We start from the raw sequence: 23,362 nt of genomic DNA on the forward strand, positions 1-23,362 counted from the left end.
CTTTGGAGGAGAGTACACTGCCCAATGTCTCATTCCCTTTCCAAGACAGATGGCATAGACACTGGTCGCTGTAAGAGCCTAAGACCCAGTGTCTTAACCCCAGTCTGGTATACTCTGAAGGCATGGACACGTGGATCTAACAAAAATCCCTGCCCTCTGTTGCTCACATCCTAATGGTGAGGACAGCCAGATGTGCATACACATGCCACAAACACATACACACATACATTATATATGATGTATGTAGTGTGATGGTAAGTACTATGGAGAAAAATCAGAGAAAGAGAGTTAAAGAGAACCATTTTAAATGGAGCGGGGTCAGTCAGGGAAGGCCTGGATGAGAAGGTGGCATTTGAGTGAAGTCTTGAGGGGGTAAGGGGATGAACCACATGGATATCTTGGGAAAGAGTGTTTCAGGCAGACGGTTCAGCAAGTGCAAAGGTCCTGAGGTAGGAGCATGCCTGACATTTTTTAAGAAGACAGCACATAGTGTGGCTGGAGGGAGGCATTAGAAGATGAAGTTAGAACTGGGTAGGATTCAGGAATTAGGATTAGGGTTTAGTAAGCAATTCCAAGGACTTTGGCTTTTACTCAGAACATATGAGAGACCACTGGAGATTTTTGAGCAGAGAATAACATATTTTTCCAGGACTTGCAGCTGTTGCTTTCAGATAGACTGAACAGAGCCAGAGTGCAAGTGGGAGACTATTACAACAACGCAGGTAAGGAGCTCTGGTGATTCAGACCCGGACTAAGACTGCAACAGATATTCTCAGTTTCTAACAAATTCCATTCTCCCTTTGTTCCATAGTAAGAGCAGAGCACATGGCTGCTCAGTTGAAGACTACATTTCCCAGCCTCCCCTGGGGCATCACAGGACCACGTGACTAAGTTTTAACCAATGGAATGTGCCTGGCAGTGATATGTTTAGCATTGCCACATTTGCTTAAAAGAAAATTGTGCATCATGTTCTTTTACTTCCTTCCCCTTTATACAAAGGCCTAAGGATGTGCTTGGATGCAACCGAACCACACGGATGACAATGTTAGGGAAGGAAGCTGGGTCCCTGAGCGAGGGTGTGGAGGAAAGCCTGACATATTCCAGTTACCGCTCACCTCAGGACAGTTTCACGAATAAGAAATAAACTTCTGTCTTCCTTAATCCACTGCATTGGGGGGTTCTTTGTTACAGCAGCTTAACCTTTACCTCAACTAATACGCAGACTTTTATGGAAGGTTTAGTGATATCAGGAGTGAATTACAGTTCAGTGCAGAACAGGAAACAACCAAAAATGTAACACTCAACATCTCCATTCTTAAATCTCCTTAAAGTCTCACGGACTGTCTTTCCCCTTAGGTCCCTGCCTGATACCTTTTCTGTTTACGGCTTCTCATTCCCCTCGCCTACATCCTCCTCCAACTTCCCTGTGCCAGGGGACATCTATAAAATCTTATTCTATTTTGCAAAGCAAATGAATATTTTCCCGATCTCCATCGCAGACAGCGCCAGGACTTTCCGTGGCATTATTCAAAATTCTTGGTGGCATGTCCTCAGAGAAGAAAGATCCACCTTACCCAGGTCTCCATCTTGATCCTAAGAATTAGCAGAAATTTTGAAATCATGTTTTCCTTTCACTCTGTTAAGCAGAAGGGAGGGGGCTGGTGGTGCAGAGGAAAATATTATTTTCCTCGAGCCTGAGAAAACCTGAGTTTGCTCCTGGGGTTTTAGAGTCCCTCTCCCCTATCCTCAGATAAAAATACACACACAACGGGCACCTATACATATGCATCCACATGGTTCTTTCTCATGTACACATGCTCGGGCACACAGACAGCAGAGTTGTGAAGGAAGACCCTGGGTTTGTTCCTTTCTGTCCCTTTCTGCTTTCAAACCCCAGCTCCCAACAACACTTCCCCGGTTGACGGCTCTGTGACCTTCCCGTTCACCGATTCTTTGGGTGTCTCACCAAAATTCACAGTGGGGACATTCTGCTCTCTCATTTCCTCCCTGCTTTTATGGTCTGTTATATTCGTTAATAGCACCATAAAGTGAGTTGTAAAATGAATTAGAAACAAGGTCTCAACTCAAGGCCCCCAGAAGCCAAGCAGTCAGGCTTCGTTATCATGTCAGAAGGGCCAGCTTTTCCCCCAGAACAAAACGAGATGTCTAACAGGGCTACCTACCCGTGGGACGGCTGTGGTTGGCTGAGTGTCCACACCACCTCTCCATCGGGCAAGTCAATGGCAGAAACATCTCCAGGATCTGACCAGGATTAGCCCCCCTGCTCCTGGGCATGAGGGCAATGGAGGGGAATCAGTGAGGGGAATTCTGGGTGTCTTTCTGTGTCTCTGTATGGACACGTGTGGATGTATACTATCTGTTAACTGGGTGAGTTGTGCACATCCAAGTGTACGTTATAGACACGTAGTGATCTCTATGCACATGTGTGTATGTTTATGTGTTGTCGGTCCCTGCTTATCCCTCTGGGCTGTTTCATACCATTCTTCATTCTCTGTGCTAAATACAGGTGCTTCTAAAATTCCTTAATTCTTTCCAATGTCTCTGGTCCTCTCTGTATGCTTCTTTCTTTCACTGTCTCTGTTCTATTTTTCCCTTTTTCTCTTACCCTCCTCCTCCTCCTCCCCCACTCTCTTCTTCCCTCTCTCCCCCTCCTCCACACCCATCTCACCTGGCTGACTCCTACCTTCCCCTTGCTCCTCAGTTTAACCTCACTTCTTTCTGCCCCAGCTCACTGTTGGGTAAGCACCCACAGACCCCCTCGCTCTGCCTTCCAGAACTCTCATCAATGGTATTGCCAATTCCCTTGTCTTCCCTGTCTGCAGTGGCTGTGCATGGTGTCTTCTTAGTTAAGTGCCAACCTTTTCCCCAAATCACCTTCCCTGTAGGGTTCTGCATTCGAGTAGGAGAGATTTGGGGGAGCTTTGAAAGGTGGATATTATTAAAATCAAACACAGAGACCACACTTGAGAACTCCCTGAGCAGACAAAGCAGTTAGTCATACAAGCACAGCTTAATACGACTTATTTTGTAAGACAAGTGGGGTTAACTTGACCTGGGTCATTTCTTGCTTATGCCTCTGAAAATCCTAAGCGACCCTTAAATATTTCCCCAAAATTGGTATGAGGTAACCACTAACCAACTCCCTTTAAGAGAATTCTAATATTGTAACCAGTCACCGTATAGAATAAACACTCACTGTTTGCACACTAGATAAGGTGCCTTATAGCAATGTATCCCTGAACATCATTCCATGTTTCGGTTTGAGTGCTCCAGGCTTGCAAACTGTCTTTTTGGTGAGTGCACAAGAAGCTGTTAGTAATTACAGGTAAGTAACTCATTGGTTTTACTTTTTTTTTTTTTTTTTTTTTTTTTAAATAAACTTTGGGGCGCCTGGGTGGCGCAGTCGGTTAAAGCGTCCGACTTCAGCCAGGTCACGATCTCGCGGTCTGTGAGTTCGAGCCCCGCGTCAGGCTCTGGGCTGATGCCTCGGAGCCTGGAGCCTGTTTCCGATTCTGTGTCTCCCTCTCTCTCTGCTCCTCCCCCGTTCATGCTCTGTCTCTCTCTGTCCCAAAAATAAAACGTTGAAAAAAAAAAAAATTAAAAAAAAAAAAAAACAAACAAAAAAACAAAAAAAAAAAACTTTAACAACATGAAGCGGCAGCCATCTGTGTGCTTAGGAGCGTCAGTGTAAAAGCTCAGTGCTGTTGTAACTCCCACCCACAGTCATGGAGCCGGTGGCTCATCTCATTAGGGGCTTGCGGCAGAAGATGGGCCCGTGGCCCCTCCATTTCCTGCCAGCTCTTCTCTTCCACCTTCTCCAAATCCCAGGCCAGATTTGGATGCGGATCCATGGTCTTCCTAAGGATCACAGCATCACCGAAGTCTGGACGCACCGAGAGCCGTACGTGGGTCTCAGAGAAAGACCGGTGGGGATTCTAGCTCATCTTCGTGGGTTCGACTTTGCTCTTGCCATCTTCCATTTCACATACATATGTTCTGATCAGCAGCCCTGCTGACTTCAGGCTCAGCATCCATGCAGGGGCAACGGATTTACATCCATGCAGGGGCAACCATAATGCGTAATGGTGTTGCTTTTCCAACCTGCTGGAGAGCCTGGAACCTCTCTGGGGACAAGACTCCAGCTCTCAACTTTTAGGTTAATGCAGTCGTTCACGGCTGAATCCCCAGGGCTGAGAGCCCACCCACCACTTGAAAATAGCTCAGTAGGAAAGCTCCACACTCAGTCTTACAGTATCGGTGTCTTCACACGGTGATGCATGTGTATGTGCACACGCATGGATTTCTACATCGTTCTGACTAGATCAGCGGTCACAAACTGGCAGCCCTGGATTAAGTACGTCACACTGTGGGTTTTACTGGGTCCTCGGTGCTTCAACATTTAGAAGTCGGGTGACAACATACCAAACCCAAGTTTTAAGCTTCTCTTAAAAGATCAAAAGATCAGGCAGTACTGAGACTAGGCGATGCCCCATGGCAGCAATTGGGTGAATCTCGGTAACCGCTGCCCCCCTTTAGATGGGACTTGTTTGCATTACTTTCTGGTTCCCGTAGAACTTGGAGTTTGGACTCTTCTCCCCCTGGGCTTCTTTTTTTGTGAAAGGACATAAACTTCTAATTTGTGTCTGTTTCTTGCAGCTGAATGGGATCCTAAATGATACAACAGGCAACACCATGTTGCACACTTAAGAGTAGAAGGGGGACAGGGTACGTGGGTTAAGTGTCTGACTTCGGCTCCAATCACAATCTCATGGTTCATGAGTTTGAGCCCCGCGTCGGGCTCTGTGCTGACAGCTCAGAGCCTGGAGCCTGCTTCGGATTCTGTGTCTCCCTCTCTCTGCTCCTCCCCTGCTCGGGCTCTGTCTCTCTCTCCCTCTCAAAAATAAATTTAAAAATGTTAACAAATAATTTTTTAAAAACAGTGGAAGGGCAGGGATATATACTACACTATCAAACGCCTTCCTGTGAGTCAATCACACATATACCCTGAATGCAAACACACACAACAGTCCTTTTCATTAGGCTTCAGTAAAGCGTCTCCACCAGACAGAGTCCCCTAAGAGTGGGGAATTGGGGTGGGTATCGTCTATTTAAAGTCATTCTCCCACTCCCTAATTGCCATGGGATCTTCACTACAGACTCTTGGAGCTTCCCATCACCGCTTTGGAGACCTCTCTCTCTCTCGTACCTAAAGCAGATGATGCTAGTACTCTGCCCGTCCCCTCATCACACACCAGCACACCCCCCCCCTCCCTGCTATCTATCACATACCATTGACTCACCACGAAGATGCCTCCACCATAACCTGGCTTCAGGATGAGCAGATCCAAGATAATTGAGCCGGTGGTGCAGCCACACTGAATCCCTCGTAGCATCCCAATCCAGAGGATTAACTCTGCCTTGAGTTATTTTATCAAGACCCCCCCCCCCTTTGGTTAGCACAGCTTTAACGAAGTACCTGATACTGTTTCTGTATGCATATTTAGGTGTGCATTCATTTCTATTTGCATACTTCCTTCTCTAAACACATATGGGCCGGTGTTTCCCATACTAGGTGCATTACGTGATTTTAAATCCATTGAGTGTATGTGTGTGACACTGTGTGTATGTGGATATATTTACCAGGGGCTGTCTGCATACTAAAGTGCTTCGTATAGACCTGCAACCATACAGGATTCCTTAGGATCTCGTTCAATTTGCACAGCCTCTTACAATAAGATGGTGCTTTCCTCAATTTATGCAGACAAAATTCATGCTTAGAGGAGAAAGTCTTTCAGCCAGGACAGAGCTACAAATTGTAAGCTTGTTGTGTCTGCTGATGATGCCACCCTCCTCTCCACACACACCCCCATCACCAACCACTGCAAATGTTGGCCGCGAACAGCTCACACCTGCACACCTGCACACCTTGCTCAGAGATGCCCGGAAGGTTGCATCCCTTTTGTAGGGGAGATTCCGAGGCCACCGACTGGCCGATGCGGGCGTACAAGAGCCCGCCAGTTATTTACAGGAGAAGGAGAGTGAGAGAAGCAGATCTGGGCAGAGCAAGGAGCTAGGCGCATGTGATTTCAGGAGAAATCTAGTCTGAATCCCCATCTCTGGTTCGGCTTTTTGGGGTCCTGATCTAGACATCGCTGGACAGAGTTGGAAGCTAGGTTCTGTCTAAGAGCCTGGGGATTTTCCTCCCCAACACACTGCCTCCTCCCTTGATGTTCATGTTACAATTCATGCTCATCTGGGTTGATTTTCCTATACCTTTCTCCAGAGGTAGTCATGAATAGGAATTGTTTGTTTGTCTAAAAGCAGAGTGGAAGCTAACTGTTTTAGACTGTGAAACAGTGTAATGGACACTGAGCCTGTTACATTACATTTTATGGTTTTATAGCAATTACACTGCATTTTATGGTGTCATAACATATTACATTTTATGGCTTAATATCAGCTTTAATACAAGACACCATGGCCCAGAATTTTAACAAGGGGAAGCTTCTCCTGGTGGGATGGTAATGGGCTTTCCGCATGACCACAAGCCTTCCAGCAGGAAGCCAGGGAAGGTGCAGCCCAGACTAGGTCTCCCTCAAGCCTCGATAGCCACCCCATCCTGTGCTTCCTCGGTCAAGCTTGGCTTTCTTGCTAGGGGTCCTTGTGCAAACTAGGAGAACAGCTGTTTCTCTGGGCTTCCAGCCCCACACCCCATCTCTCTGTTACCCCATTTTCTTGTTCACACAGTAAACAGGATGATCCTTCTGGAGCACAAAGCTGATCATGTTACTGCCCTGCTTAAAACCCATCTATATCGGGGCACTTGGGTGGCTCAGTAGTTTAAACATCCAACTTCGGCTCAGGTCATGATCTCACGGTCTGTGGGTTCGAGCCCCGCATCGGGCTCTGTGCTGCAGCTCGCCTCCTGGAGCCTGCTTCAGATTCTGTGTCTCCCTCTCTCTGTCTGCCACTCCCCTACTCATATTCTGCCTCTCTCTCTCTCTCTCTCTCTCAAAAATAAGTAAACATTTAAAATAAATTTTCTTTGAAAACCCGTCTATATCTTCCCATTGCCTTCAGGGCCAAGTCTATACTCAGGTCCAAACTCAGCCTATCGTTCAAAGACCTTTCTACTCTGATCCACAGCCTTGACTCACCCATCCCCCACCCCCCTCCTGCCACGTACCCAATGCTAAAGCCACAGTGACCTTCCTGCCATTCCCAAATGTGTTGTGTCCTTTTGCACTCTCCCGCCTTTGCACATGCTGTTCCTCCTGTCTGGAATCCCTTCCTGGATCTTTATTTTTCTATGCAGTCATTCACCAGATATTTATCCAGCACCTGCAATGCTGGGCATCGTTGTGCCCGCTAGGGATGCACTCAAAACGTCTACTCTCACAGAGCTCACTTTCTAGTGGGAAGAGATGACATTGTATTAGTCCTTCAAAAGTCAACTCTGCGGGAATACAGAGGACAGAGAGATAAAAAGTAAGTAAGGCAAGAACAGTGTGTGCTGAATGCAGCACATGCTGAACAAAGTAGCTGCTCAACCAAGGGGAAAACAAGACACACCTAAAACAGAAGTGCTTTTCCTTCCGAGATGAAATACTTAAGTTACTAAGGAATGTTGAGCCCACCCTTACCCCTTACTTCACCTCTTACCCCGCCCCCATGCATTCTTCCTGAGTTTGCTATCGTAGATGCATAAGGGGTCACGTACGTAGAGTCATGGTGTCTCTCGTAACTTATTTTTCTGCTTTCGTTTCCACATTCTATTGTTCAAGTCCCAGTAAATACAAGAGTTGCTTAAGGGAGTTACATGATCCGCTTTGTGCTGCAGAACGATCATTCTGTTTACTGTGTAACTGCCTTGCTTAAGGGAGGTTTTCTTGGTGGAGTCCCCTCTGGGCCTCTCATTGTTCCAAACCATTTGGACTCTCAGTAATTCTTTTGTCTCACGTGGCACAGAGCTGCGCGACACAACTCAGGTCACCTCCTCCTGGAAGCCTGCCCTGATGGACCCAAGTAGCGAGATAGGCAGTCCATCCTGTGTCATAACACTTACCACAACTGTAGTCATCTCTTCCTTTCCCCACCTTCCCCAAAGGCAGGGACGATGCCCTACCCATGTTTACTTTCTTATTGCCAAATACCAAGCCCCTTGGAAGTGCCCAGAAAGATAACCAAAAAAGTGAACGAATAAAGTAAGAGAGAATGAACGATTAGTGTGATTTAGGGGTGCCAGTGAGATTGCATGCCCATCACAAAACGTCTCCAGCACAGATGCCTCAAATCCTGCCACCCAGAAATTCATTACTTTAGGTTAAGAATTGTTCACTCCCAGCCATGCTTTTGAATGCAAATGGCCCTGAAAGTAAGATGTTTGCATGAATTATTCCATTAAGGCTCTTGGAAGCTGGCTGGAGAAGACAGGACATAAGTGAGCTGCTTACTGCACTGGAAGATAAAGAGTGAAGAAAAGGAAGGACGATTTGCAAGGGCTCCAGCCTGAGCTCAGGAAATTGGTTGCAGATATTGACAAGTATATTGACTAAGAAGGCTTGGGAATCATAGCACTATTAGAGGGCTCCTAGAGGGGAATGAAACCAGCTCTGGGCGAGGCGTGGGGTTCTAGCCCTGGTTTGCTGTGCAACTTCTGGTAAGAAGCCTCAGCCTCTCTGGGCCTCAGTTTCGTGAACTATAAAACAAGGAGGTTGGGCCAGATGTGATCAGAGCCTCTGAGGCACTGACAGAGCTAACTCTCTTCTACCAGCTGTGGCCTTAGGCAAGCTACTTAACCCTGTGTGCCTCAGTTTTCTCATCTATAAAATGGAGACTGGTGTAAAAAATACACACTCCTCAGAGGTTGGTGTCAGCACGTAAGTTAATACAAATAAAGCAATGAGCATAGAACCTGAGCTATTGTAAGCACCCAATAAATGTCAGTTATTATTAAATGAACCAAAGGATCAACACTGGAATCTCTGCAAACCACAGAAGGCCAGCGCTGGCAAAGACTTTACTGCAATAATAACAGACCAGTAATAGGGGCTCACCGTGGGCCAGGCACTTGGCAAGTGCTTCATAAACTGCATCTCCCTTGGGCCTCACAGTGACCCTGTGAGGTGTGCTCCTCAGTGAATCCAGACTCACCACAAAGCTCAGAGCAGGTGCGAATGTGCCCAGGCTCACACAGCGGCAAGGGGCATACTTGGCATCTTGAACCAGGATATACTTGATGCCAAAGCTTTTCATCTAACATGGCAAATTTTCAGCCCTTCTTTCTGCGTATTTTTCAATAATTCTCTTCTTTCCGTCAAGGCCTCCGATGAAACATATGTCGGGCCATTTGAAGTCATGCCATGGCTCACTGATGCTCTGTTTGGGTTTTAAAATTTCTTTTTCCTCTGTGTGTTCAACTTTGGATCATTTCTGTTCCTAAAGTCTTCAACGTCGTGAATCTTTTCTTCTGCAACATCTAATCTGCAGTGCTTTCCACTCGGTGTATTTTTCATCTCACACGTTGTAGTTTTCATCTGTAAAAGTTCAGCGTGGGCCTTTTTGATGTCTGTCATATTCCTACCTAACATCTGAGACTCGTGGAATACAGTTAGAATGCCTGTTTTAATGTCCTCGTTCGTTAATTCCAACATATGTGTCTGCTCTGGGTCCATTTCAATTGATTGATTTTTCTCCTCATCATGAGTTGTGTTTTCAGGTGAAAATTTTGTCGGGAGGGGGGGTCATATGACCCACTGGTCTGGGCCAATAACAGATGTTCTGTTCCTCTAGCAAGTGACTGGGCCAGGAATGTGAAGGGAACCCAGGTCTGACCAATGGACCATGAGGGAAAGTCTGCATGCAGGGAGACTCTTGGCAAAGGCTTCCTCACTCTCAGGAAAGAAACCAGTTGCCCTGGATGTGACCATTTCTCGATGGAACACCAGGAACTGTTGTGTTTATTGGACACTCACAGTGTGCCAGGCCCTGTGCTAAATGCATTAAGGCATGTGATTCTAACCACGCACCTTTGCAGCATTTATTAACGTGAGGGTCATTTTACAGATAAGGACACTGAGGGTCAGAGTAGCAAACGCTCTTTCCCAAGGTCACAAGGGGTAGCAAAGGGCAGAGATGGAATTGGAAGTCAGGTCTCTCTGATTGCAAAACTAGTGACCTTAAAATCCTACTCTGCACTCTCTCTGTGTTTAAAAAAACAAAAAAACCCACCCTAATCCACATGATCCCATTCCTCTCTGATCCATATTCATGATGCTCAGAGCCAAGTAACTGGGGCTGCCGAAGGGTGCCGAGAAACCATCCTAATGAGCTTGCTCAGCTCCTCTTCCGAAACCGCATCCCCTGCTAGGCAGTGAGGCCTCTTCTGTCAATATTGACGCCTCTCTGAGACACTCAGAACCCGCCATGGACGGAGGAACAGCTGCTGCTGAGATTTAAAAAGAGAAAGGAAAAGAAAAAAAAAATACAAATCCCCTCAACAGAGCTACGGCTTGGCATTGCAGACCCAGCAAACCCCCGTGCATCTCGGGATCCTGGGGTAGAAAGGGCCAGATCACAAGCCAGCTGACCGGCAAGGTGCGTGGCCGGGCCCCTGCGTCCGGGGTCTGCTCACCTGCCGATTCTGCAGCACCACAGAGCACTGGGGAAATCTGCTCTGGCAAAGGGATGATGCCTCCTTGCTAGACGTGCCCCGGGGGCAGCTGTGGTTTTAATTCCTGGACCTCCTCATGGGCACCACCTGGCCTGCAGCCTGCTGGAGAGCCAAAGTCATGCTCCAGAAGGACATGTTTCTGGGAGGGGAGGAATCAGGTTGGAAAAATAAAGGCTTTTTGAGAAGGACGATGCAATGCAAGAAGCACCAGCTGTGGACTCAGACAGTCCTGGGTTTGAATCCCACGGTACGCGAGTTACCCTCTCTGGCAAATGGGGTTTGTTCACCCAACAAATATCCATGCATCCGGAGACGACAGTCCAAGGTCATGGGGACATAAGTAAAATGCCAAGCACACAGCCTGGCACCTCGTACATCCTTAGGAAATGCAAATGGATCATGCCAGGGTCACCAGCCCGTGGCTGTCATGTCCAAAGGGACAGTACCATACCTGCGAGACACAGTTTGTAATCCAGCTCTGTCACCGACTGTCATGCCACCTTGCCATTACTCCACGTGATGCTTAATTGTATGTGTCTACTTGACTGGGCCACTGGGTGCCGGGACATTTCGCCAGACATTATTCCAGGTGTGACAACTAACATTTGAATCAGTAGACTCAGGCAGATGGCCCTCCCCAGTGTGGGTGGGCCTCATGCAGTCAACTGAAGACCTGAACAGAATTAAGTCTGTATTCGAGGGAACTTCTCCTTCCCGACTGTTCGAACCGGAATGTTAGTCTTTTCCAGCCTTCAAACTTGGGTGGAAATCATCGGCTTTTCTTGGATCTCCAGCCTCGCAACTTTCAGGCTAGATATATATCATTGGCTCTCCTGATTCTCGGGCCTTGGGACTCAGACTGGAACTATGCATTGGCTCTCCTGGGTCCCCAGCTTGCCAACTGCAGATCCTGGGATTTCTCAGCCTCCATAATTCATTCATGTGATCCAGTTCCTTGTGTTATCTATCTCCTTCTGGTTGTTTTTCCGGAGAACACTAATACACTCCACCTTCCCAATTCTCTTTCTTCCTCTGGAAAGTGATGATAATCAGTCCTATTTAGTGGAGTTATGAGAACAGGCAATTACAGTGTATGTTACAATATATTTTGCCAAGTGCTATGAAATGGATAATTACAGCTTACTGGGGAACCCAAAGGAACACATGATCCAGTCTTAAAAGAATATCTTCTTGGGGTGACTGGGTGGCTCATTTGGTCAATTGTAAGGCTTCACCTCAGATCATGATCTCACGGTTTGTGGGTTCAAGCCCCACGTCAGGCTCTGTGCTGACAGCGCAGAGCCTGGAGCCTGCTTCAGATTCTGTGTCTCCCTCTCTCTCTGCCCCTCCTCAGCTCACGTTCCATCTCTCTCTCTCTCAAAAATGAATAAATGTTAAAAAAAAATAAAGAAAAGAATATCTTCTTAGACGAAGAGAGTTAGTTGATACCAGAAAAGGGTATGGAACAGAATTTCAGGAAGGGGGAACAGCACATGCAAAGGCCAGGAGGCCAAATAGTATGTGGCCTTATTGGAACACTGAACATAGCTCAATATGACTAGTGTTGAAGCACAGGGCTGTTTTGTATCACATTACTAGCTTGGTGCTTAACTGGAAGGCAGTGAAGAGCCATTGAAAATTTCTCAGGCACAATAGTGCCATAAATGTATGGGACTTTAAACAATTCATCTTAACCTCTTGGAATACCAGTCTCCTAGGACTAACATCAAATAGCTCCACCTGCCTCACTGCATTTTTGCAAGGCTCAGATGAAGCTACGTACCCTAAAGGGCCTTGTAAATCAGTGAGTGCTTGGCAAATAGAAGGCAGGGTTATCAGCCAATAAGTCAATATTGTTATATCAACTTCAAGGCTTTTGCGTCCCCACCAGTTTTCTGTAACCAAAGCCACAAGTCAAATAAAATATGGGGGAAGAACTTATTGGACAAACCCGAGAACTTTTGATTAAAGGTAGAGATTTGTTAGTTGCCTCCCTGGCACCTGTGTTAATCCAGGTCTTCCAAAAAAAAGAAAAAAAAAAGCTGGGAATGGGCCTGCCTTAGTATTCCTCCTACACTCAGCCACTGGCTGGAAGCCACCCCAGGGAAACACGACTTTGGCACAGACAGTGGATTTCAGAGCACGGCCGCTGATCCACTGTGCTCCCTGGAGCCAGAGGTCTGAGAGGTGCATGCTTATAATCACCACAGTCTCCAAGGCCTTTCTTGTGACCACAGTCCTGAACTGTTTTAAAAATATGTCTCCTTCCTGTTCTCACTCCACGGGACTCCGATCTGAGACATCATAGTCCCCTGGCTGTGACTACACGGTTGATACGTTCATGGGCATGTGACCTAAGTGGTCCAATTAGAGTTTCTGAGTTGCAGGAGGCCCAACCCTCGGGGAAAACACACTGAAATCTTTTCTCTGGATCTGAATGTACAAGGATGAAGTCCAGGAGTTGTGGCAGCCCCGTTGGCCACAAGAGGCAGCCGCCACAAACCAGAGAATGGAAAATTACACAAAGAAGATATCATGGGAGCTCGTGGTTTGTTTTTTTTCTTTCAGACACTCTTGGAGCCAGAATTTCTCCCTTGACTGTTCAATTTTTTAAAAATCTATGCATTCACATTTTTTTCTTTTTTTAATTTAAGGGCTCCATTGAGGTATAATATGCAATAAACAGCACAGATTTAAAGAGTACAATTTGATATTTTAATATATGTGTACACCAGTGAAATCATTACCACAATCAAGGTAAGAGCATTATCCATCACCCCCCAAGTTTCTTTCCACCTCTCTTAATCCTTCCCTCCCGCCCCTTGCCTTGGGCAATCACTGATCTGCTTTCTGTCACTAAAGATAAGCTTTATGTTTCCTGAATTTTATATAAAGAATCACACGGTATATACCTTTGTTTTTTTCATCTCACTTCTCCCATCCAGCATAATTATTTTGAGATTCATCGCTGTTATGTGTATTAACACGTCATTCCTTTCTATGGTTAAATACTACACCATCATATGGATGTCTCAGTTTGCTTATCCATTCACCTGTTGATGGGCACTTGGGTTGGTTCCTGTTCAAGGCTATTACAAATAAAGTTGCTACAAGCATTATGTGCCGGTCTCTATATAGATAATATGCTTTCATTTCTCTTAGGAAAATGCCTAGAAGTGCGAGAGCTGAATCGTAGAATAGGTATAATTTACTTTTTTTTTAAGAATGCCCAACTTATTTCCAAAACAAGCTGTATTATATGACATTCCCACCAGCAGCAGCATCTAAGAGTCACAATTCCTTCACTCCTTGTCAGGGCTTGGTAGGGTCAGTCGTTGGAATTTTAGGCATTGCAATAGTTGTGTAACGATATCTCATTGTTTTTTTAGTTGGCTTTTTCCTAACGACTAGTGACGTCGAGCATATTTTGCTGAACATATTTGCCGTACCCATAGCTTCTTCGGTGGACTGTCTGTTCAAATACAGTCCTACATTTGTACAGCCTCTCTTTCTCTTCCCTTTGTCCCTCTGCGGAAGAGGACCCCTCCCCTCTGTGCCTACGCCACCCATGTTATCTCTCCCACTGTACAATCACGCACTCATGGCCCACCAGGTTGTCCCCGTGGGCCCCTGGAGACATCTCTGTCACTCTGCAGCCTGGACACTTGGAATTCAAAGTCCTTTGGCCTCAACACTGCTGTGTTTGAGGGACAAGGGAACTTCGGGTCCCCCTACTTCTCTGCCATGTTGGATCCCCTGCTCAAATAGTTTGTCCAGAGGCACCTGGGTAGCTCAGTCAGTTAAGTGTCCAACTCTTGGTTTTGGCTCAGGTCATGATCTCATGGTTCATGAGTTGGAGTCCTGAATCTGTGCCATGTTGACAGTGCAGAGCCTTCTTGGGATTCTCTCTCTCCCTCTCTCTCTCTGCCCCTTGCTCTCTCTGTCTCCAAAATAAATAAACTTAAAAGTAATAAAAATAATTTTAAAAATTAAAAACTAGTCTGTCCATTTTTAAAATCGGATTATTTATTATTGAGTTTTGAGAGTTCTTTATATATTCTGGTTACAAATCCTGTATCAGATGTACTATTTGCAAATATTGTCTTCCAGTCTGTGGCTTGTCTTTTCCTTCTCTTAACAGTGTCTTTGAACGGCATGCAATGAACTGAATGTTTACGTCCCCCTAAAATTCATAGGTTGGAATCCTAACCACTGAGGTAATGGCATTGGAGGTGATGAAGTCATGAGGACAGAAGCCTGCTGAATCAGATTAGTGCCCTTCTATAAGAGAGCCCAGAGAGCTCCCCCTCCCCTCCCACTGTGTGAGGACACAATGAGAAGGTCCAGTCTATAAACAGGAAGCGGGTCCTCACCAGACACTGACTCTGTTGGCACCTTGATCTTGGACTTCCAGACTCCAGAACTGTGAGAAATCAATTTCTGTTGTTTATAAGTCCCCCAGTCTGTAGTATTTTGTTATGATATCCCCATCAGACTAAGCGCAGCAGATTTTAATTTTGATGAAGTCTAATTTGTTCATTTGTTTTTACAGACTATGCTTCTGATGTCATGTCTAAGAAACTTTTTGCTTAAACCAAGGCCACAAAAGTTTCCTCTTATATATTCTTCTAGAACAGAATTTCCCCACCTTCATGCTATGGACATGTTGAGCCAGATAATTCTTTGGTGTTATTAATAGGTCTTTGCTAAACTCACTTATTAATAGAGTAGCATTTTTGCAGATTCCATAGGATTTTCTACATAGATGATCCGGTTGTCTGCAAATGAAGATCATCGTTTCTTCTGTTCCAATTAGATTGTCTTTTATTTCTTTGTCTTGCCTTATTTCACTGGCAAGGACGTTGTTAAATAGAAAAGGTGATAGTAACATCCTTGTCTTGTTTCTGATATTAGGTGAAAGAAGGCAGTCTTTTATTATTAAATATGCCAGCTGTGGGGATCCCACTTTACAGATAGATTTTTTTTTATGGGCAACATGTTCAGTCAAGGGGTAATTATTCTCCACCAATGAAGCCAGACCCTTCTGCACTCTCTCCGGTGCCCTGAGATTCACGAGGTGTTCCATTCAGTCTGGGAACCGTCACTGTCTCAGCCCAATGTGAACTCTCAGCACTGTTATCTCCGCTCCTTGCAGATGGTTCTTTTCCAGCCTCGGTAGTTACCTTGCACTCATGGGCTGATCAGTAACCCTCTCTCATCTTGGAAGTTCTCTGCGTGGCCTGTGTCTCTCCAGTACCTTAGCTAGCAACTCTCCCCACTACAGATTCCCCAGACTCTCAGCTCTGTCTTCTCAATTCTGGTCCATTGGGCTCCCCCTTCCCATCCTGCAGCCTGGAAACCCTGTCATGGCAGAACACCGGGGGCACACCTAGGGCTCACGTCACTTGTTTCCTGCCTCCCACAGGTCACTGTCCTTTGTTCCTTGAGCTCCAATAGCTGGAACATCATTGTAGCATATTTTGTACCATTTTGTTTGTTTGTTTGTTCCAGGCAGGAAGTTAAATCCCATCCCTGTGACTCCATCCTCACTAGAAGCAGAAGGCTGCCCAATGGTTGAACTACTGAGTCCCGATTCGTGTTGGACTCCCATCATCTGTTAACGAAAAGTGTTGTAATTATTACAGTTCTGTGGCTTGTCCGGTCTGGGGCAAATGGAGCCAGAGAGCCTGATCTTGCTCTGGATAGAAAGCCAGAAGGGTCAAGAGGTGGCAACGGTTATTGCTAATTATTCCAAAAGAAGGAATTGGAACAGCATCGAGAGGTAGTGACAGCTGCAGGATTTGAAATGAGAAAAGGCTTGGGCTTGAATTCGGATCCAGCTACACCTGAGGAAAATTACTTAAACTTCCCGACCTCCAGTTTCCTCATCTATGAGATGCAACTAACAGGAGTACCGAGCTTGCGAGGTTGCTCGAAGACTCACGAGGATGACGCCTGTGAAGTTCGGTGCTTGGCATGTCGTTAGTATTATTAACGTGAATGCTCTAATTCCTCTGATCGCGGTCGAATTGTGATGTTTGCCTCGTCCGCATCTATCGCTTGAATAAAGCCTCGGTCAGATCTTTGTATCGCAGGTCCTAGACCCCTGGCCACCCCCCCCAACCACATTGTATGAGCTATGATGTCAGTCCAGAGATCATCGGGATCAACAATGGTTTAGTTTAGTTGGTCAAAGCAGAGCACGGAGACAAAGGATCTGGTTCCCATGTGGATATGTGGGCTCTGAATTATTCAAGTTCTTCGACTGGACGTTGTGCAGAAGATGCCTATCACTATGGCTGCCCAGCCACAGAGCCTCATAAAGGGAAATGCCTCTCCCCCCTCCCCTGGTTAAGACCCCGGGCAACCTTGATCTGCTGATTGGACCACACCTGATTAGACCGACTCCACCTGACCATATATACAGACTGGCTGGTGACACAGGGCCACAGCCTGCTGAAAAGCAGATGAGTGGGGCCACTGAACAGCCTCTCTCCTTGAAATGTGGACTAAGGTATATCCAGAGGCTGAAACAGTCCGACGTTGGCCTTGAAATAGTGGGGTGGGTCTCTCGCTAGGGAGGCTCTGATGGACCAGGAGCAGGAAGAGGCTTTGAGGAAGCAGAACGATGGGTAAGCGGAAGGCACAGTGAGAGCAGGACACAGAGCAAAGAAGCCATGCTGGAACAGGACTCGGCTAGCTCCCAAATGGCTTCAATTCCCAAATGTCCTCATTCCATTTCTGGCTGCAATTCACACGTATCCCTTTTGGAAATAACTTTTTCTTTTCAGAACAGGGGGGAAAAAAGTCAGAACAGAAAAAGCTCAGGAAAGAATGTAAAAATAACCCTCATTCTCATAGTGGCACTATATATATATATATATTTCCCCCCCCCCCAATAAAACTGAGGTCACACTATCTGCTATCCTGTTGGGTTTCTCTCACCTATACCAATGTGTCATAGACTTCTTGCCATTCGATACAAACTCTTCTCAGATATGCTTTTAAATGATTTTATTCTAAGGATACGCCATCATTAATGTATGTAATTCCTTGTCAGTGACAATTAGTTTTTTCAAGGTTTTTTTTTTTTATCTTTTGCTTTTATAAATAATGTTGCAAAGAACACAGCTTGTAGTTAAATCTTCAAACACGTAAGTGATTATCCTCTTATAGTAAATGATTAGAAGGCTAATTGCTGGGTGAACAGGCATGCATATCTCTTCAATCTTTTGATAGGTATTGTTAACTTACACTCCAGGAAGTTTGCAAAAATTTATATTCCCACCAGTAGTATATGAAATGTGTCTGATCCAAAGAATTTTTTTGATTGATTCTACCAGATCTTGGAGACCATATCTCCATTGTCTGGCATGGTGTCTCGGTATACAGCAGGCACTCAATACATGTTTGTTGACCCAAACGGAAGTCACCTGTAGTGACTGAAGAGTCTTCTTCTTTCTTCTGAGCTCAGTTGACGGCTGTTGTGTTCTTTGCAGCCATCACAACCCCTAACATACCTCCCTGCAAGGTCTTCTCTGGGAAAAACACTTCTAATTTCCTCAGAGAACCACAGAACCCCTGGCTGGCAGCTGCAAGTCTGAGACCCTCCCATCTTGAGTCCATGACTTCCCAAGAGGGGAGCCTGTCCTTTCTTCTCTCTGAAACCCACTACCGAGTAGAGAAAGACAGAAGAAAATAAGACAGATGGAGGGCTCATTAAAACAATCAATTATTTTGATGCATTTGGACATGATAAAGTACACCAGGGCGTGTGGGTTTTAATAAGGCCTGTGCCGGGAGAGCAGCCGCGGGACCGAGAACGGCAGAGAATGAGACATTGCTTTCTAGAAGGCACCTACTGTGATAATGTTACCTGCGGTTTATGCCATGGCAGAAAATAGACACGGAATCAGAGAACGTTAAATCTGAGATAATGGGTTTTTTAATTGTTTTCAAATTTTGGATGAGCATTTTAATTGAGGTGGTTGGGAGGTTGATCTAACTTTTGTATTTGATTATCTGGCAAAAGGGGAGGGGAAATGAAGACAAGTGGGGAAACGGAGGTAGCACGTTTTTTAAAAAAAAACCAAACCACTCATAACACATAGCATGATAAATTCCATCTCTGTACAATCGTTTTTATTATACGTGGCAGAAACGAAATGATTTCTGTACATAATTAGTACCAAGATTAGAGAAATGTTAACAGCCTGGGGTTGTAAGTTAACCCTCTGCATGCCGGGAAGGGGAAATCTTCATTCTCTCAATCCATTTGTGTTACGTGTTGAGAAGGATCTAGTATTTTGGAGGTGGCCGCTGTTGACAGATATGACACCAGGCACCTTCCATATTTTCTTTTTCCTTCTCTCACCAACTCGATGGGATGTTTTATTGTCCTTATTCCACGGATGAAGGAAATACAGCTCAGAAAGGGTAAGTGACTTGCTGAAGGTCAGTCACACAGCAGAGAAGGCTGGAGGTCTGACCCAAACCCAGTTGAAGCCAAGGTCAACACCCTATCAGAATAACAGAAGGGAGAGCCACAAATCTGGGTTCAGATCCCCCCCTCTAAGACCTCTGTGACTTTGGACTTTATTTACCCAACTTTCCTGAGCCCCCAATTTTATCTTCTATAAAATGGTACTAATAATATAAAATAATAATAGCACTTACCATCTGGGCTTTTTCATTCTGTTTCTGAAGATTTACTGAGGTAATGATTACTAAAGCACTTAGCGTGGTTCCCGGAATATGGCAAGTGCTCAATAAACATTAGCTGTTAGTATTAACAGGAATCTGCCTGTCTCTGTATAAAGCTTCTAACTATTTTCAAGGTCCTGTAGGGAAAAGAAGTTTCTGAAGGAGTCATTTCCAACCTCGGGGAGTTTACAGTCTGCTGAGATGATGGATCAGAATCCCCCAACTTCCAGGCAGCTCCAGTCTGCTGAGTGGACAGAAGCGACCAAACATCTCTCTCCCAGCTTTCTAGGATGTCAAAGATTCTGTTTTATTGTCAAAACATGCCTGTCCCTACCCTACCTCCATGAACTGCATGGATTTCAATTCTTTATTTTGGAACATATGATCCTTTTCCAGGTGACTCAAGGCTGGCTTACTCTAATGAGTGGCGGCTACAGATACAGACACAGCACGTCCAAGGTGGCAAATGCAAACATTCAATGTTGAATATTCTATTAGCAAATCATATTGTGCCATTTTGGACCTGGGGGGGGGGGTGGAAATGGGTACTGTGGGGCTGGGGTCTTTAGGCTGCAAAGGAAAAGGGAGTCCTAGGGGACTTGAATGCACAAGAAATGGCCTCAGGCAAATTGCTCAGCCTTTCTGAGCTTGTCAATTCACCTGTAAACTGGCTCCCAACACACCAGGCATCTCTCTCTTTCCCTTCTCTCTCTCCCTCCCTCTTTTTCTCTCTGCTGTCCTCCAGAATTTTTGGCTGCACCCAGGGAAGCAGGATGAGCTTAGCTGGGGAGGAGGAGGGAGAAGATGGCCAGGGGTCTGGTCCCTGCCGGAACCTGAGGCCAGAAGCTGATGGAAACATTGATAAAAGTGTCTGTGCTATGTGAGCACAGGCAGAATAGCTGAAAAGCCCAGAGGCCTTTCTCCCCATCTCTGCATGGCACATGGTGCCGTCCTAGCATCCCCAAGACCACAAGCTTTGAGGTGCCTCCCTGGCATGGATGTTGGTGTTCTCATAATGAGCACATTGGGGGCGTGTCACCACACCGGGTGGCATTGGTGACTAAGGGCATGTGGAGCCAGAACAGAAGAGAACAGCCTGTGTTGAATGAATCTGCCTTTCGGGCTTCTGGGCACAGGTAAGAGCTGGAGAACACGGCTCAGGGGCTTTCTATCCTGTGTGAGTCCGCTGGGACTCACATCAACCCAGGATGGGTATGGAATCCCACCACTGCTCCCGCGATCAGCCCCACTGTGGCCACGTGGTCTGAGCCACCATTGTCTGTCACCTGGATTCTGCAGCAGCCCCCTGCTTCCTCTTTTGCCCCCCCACAGACTACTCTCGACACAGCAGTCAGATTTGTTAAAACCTAAGTCAGACGGAATGACTTCTCAGCTGCAGATTCTGCGGCAGATCAACATTTCATTCAGAATAAAAGCCAGAGTCCTTTCAGTGGCCACGAGGCCCACACATGTGCCTTTTCTGCCCCCACCTACCACTGCTCTCCCCCTCACTCACTATGTTCTTGAACACTGGCTTTGTTTCTAGTCCCCAAACACACCACAGGGCCTTTGCACCTGCTTTTCTTCTCTTTCTGTTATACTCTTCTCCAAAATTTGCCCATGGTTCACTTTCTGCCTTTATAATAAGAAATACATACATTTGGTCTTCATCCTCATTTCTGGCACAGAGCTCCTAAGACCCTTGGAATTTCCTAAGTAATGAGAGTGATACAGGTACCTTTTTTATGTTAATAAGGTGCCTTTTGGACCCCCACCTAAGGATGGGGGCTCGATGCCAGGAGAACCAACCGTGTGATTGAAGGGCTGGACTTTCAGTCCCACCCGTGACCTCCAGAGAGGATAGGCCAATCGCCAATGGCCAAAGAGTTGATCAATCGTGCCTATGTAGTGAGGCCTCTATAAAAACCCAAAAGAAGGGCTTCAGAAAACTGCCAGGTTGGTGAACATGTGGAGATTTAGGGAGCGTGGCATGCCCAGAAAGAGCATGCAAACTCCACACCCTCTCTCTATCCCTTGCCGTATGTATCGCTTCCAACTGGCTATTCCTGCTTATTATATCTATAATAATCCAGTGGTCTAGTAAGTAAAATGTTTCTCTGAGCCACTCTAGCAAATTACTCAAGCCCAAGGAGGGGGCCAGTCCGTCGGAAGTAAGGGGAACAACCTGGAGTCAAAAGAAGGGGGGGGCAGTCTCATAGAACTAAACTTTTAACCTGTGGGATCTGATGCTACCTCATGATAGATAGTGTCACAACTGAGTTGAATTCTCAGACACCCTTTCTGCTGTGTCCCCAGTATCTAGAACAGTGCCTGCCATATGCTGGGTGCTTAGTAAATGTTTGTGGAATGAATAAATGAATGTATGAATGAATACAGAAAGTGTGATCTTTTTTATCATCCACAGATTGATGAGGACTGACACATATGGGCTATGTGGCCTCATAGGGTCACCAGGAGCATCGGCTGGGCTAAGGTGTGTAAAATATCTAGCACATAGTAGGCACTATTGTTATTGCCATTGTTGTTGTTGCATTGTCTCTCCTCCCCTCTCTGATCCTCTGTCTCCTCTGCACAATATTCCCACCCCCTTTTGTCCCCCGATTTTGTTCTCAATGGGTCTCCTCTCCTCATTTATCAGCTCCTATCAGCCCCTCAATTTTCCTCTCTTGCTGCTACTCAGGGAAGCTGTCTAGCCCAGCGGGCCCCTGGGACCTCATTCTGTGTCTCCACTGGGTCTGCCTCGCTCCCTGGAAAAGCGAATCATCGTGAATCACTTCCTCCCTGGGCCAAAAACCCAAAGCATCCTTGACAACATGCACCGGTGCTGGCTACCGACAGACCTTTTCAGATGGGACAAGCCTCAAATCAATTTTCATTTCTTCCAGGTGAGAGAGAAGGGCTGTTTGGTGACCCGGGGGGCCTCTGTGAATCTCCAGCAAGAAATCACTCTGGTTTCTACTTTTCTGCTTAGGTGAGCTGCGGGCCTTTCTGCAAACTTGGATCTTTCTCCAAATGATTCACAGAAACAAATGCTCCCCGGAGGCAGAGGCGGGCCCACGGCTGTGTGCTGTGCTGGCATCCCGCAACATTATTAATTAAATTTGAGACAATATCAAAGTAGTGATAATAATCATTAAGGCTCATAAATACTAACCAGGTGCCAGGCCCTCGACTGGCTAATAGTAGTTTATTTAACCCTTAACACAACCCTTTGTGGGAGATACTCTCCCCACTTTATAGAGGAGGAAAATAAGTTACAGAGAGGTTCAGTAATTTGCCTAAGGTCACACAGCTCGTGAATGGAGAAGCCAGGATTTCGACTCAGGCAGTCTGGCTCCATTATTGAACACATACCATAGGGCCAGACACTGCTAGGTGCTGGGAATACAGAAAGGAACGACAGAAGACACAGTCTCCGCCTTCACAGAGTTTATGGTCTACCAGAAGGCAGGGGCATTAAACCATGAAATGTATAGCTACAGGTTGCAATGAGGCCAGGAAAGGAAAAGAGTGTGACAATCCCTTTGGGTTCCTCTTGGAATAAATGATATCTTTAGAATTCACTTTCACCAGGGCCCACTGGTAGCTTTTAGTCCAGTAAAACCTGGGTTTAGAGAAGCCAAGTGGCTATTCTTTCTTGGGCACTAGGTAATAAATGGCATGATTTGTATCCAAACTTCCGTCAATCATTCCATTTTCATCCCCTTTGACAGGTGGAAAACAGACTCAAGGAAGTCAAGGGACTTGCTCAAGGTTCTCTGCCAGCAACAGCCAGAGCCAGGACTGAACTCGGTGGAGTCTGATTCTTTCTTCCACATTGTAGATCCAATTTCTCAACCTCAGCCCCATTGACATTTTAGGCCACATAATTCTCCATTTGGGGGACTGTCCTATGCACTATAGGATGTTGAGCAGCAACCCAGGCCTCCACCCAATAGATGTCAG

General features: G+C 46.0%; 1 long non-coding RNA gene across 1 annotated transcript; it reads left to right on the top strand.

Moving 5' to 3' along the window:
* Positions 1-20,472: 20,472 nt before the first annotated feature.
* Positions 20,473-22,517, top strand: LOC125149554 (uncharacterized). The gene is made up of 4 exons (XR_007145965.1): positions 20,473-20,532; positions 21,822-21,890; positions 22,098-22,302; positions 22,389-22,517. It is a non-coding gene; the product is annotated as an uncharacterized LOC125149554 (long non-coding RNA).
* Positions 22,518-23,362: the final 845 nt, after the last annotated feature.

This window comes from Prionailurus viverrinus, chromosome D3 (assembly GCF_022837055.1).
Source record: "Prionailurus viverrinus isolate Anna chromosome D3, UM_Priviv_1.0, whole genome shotgun sequence".
Lineage (NCBI taxonomy): Eukaryota > Metazoa > Chordata > Mammalia > Carnivora > Felidae > Prionailurus > Prionailurus viverrinus.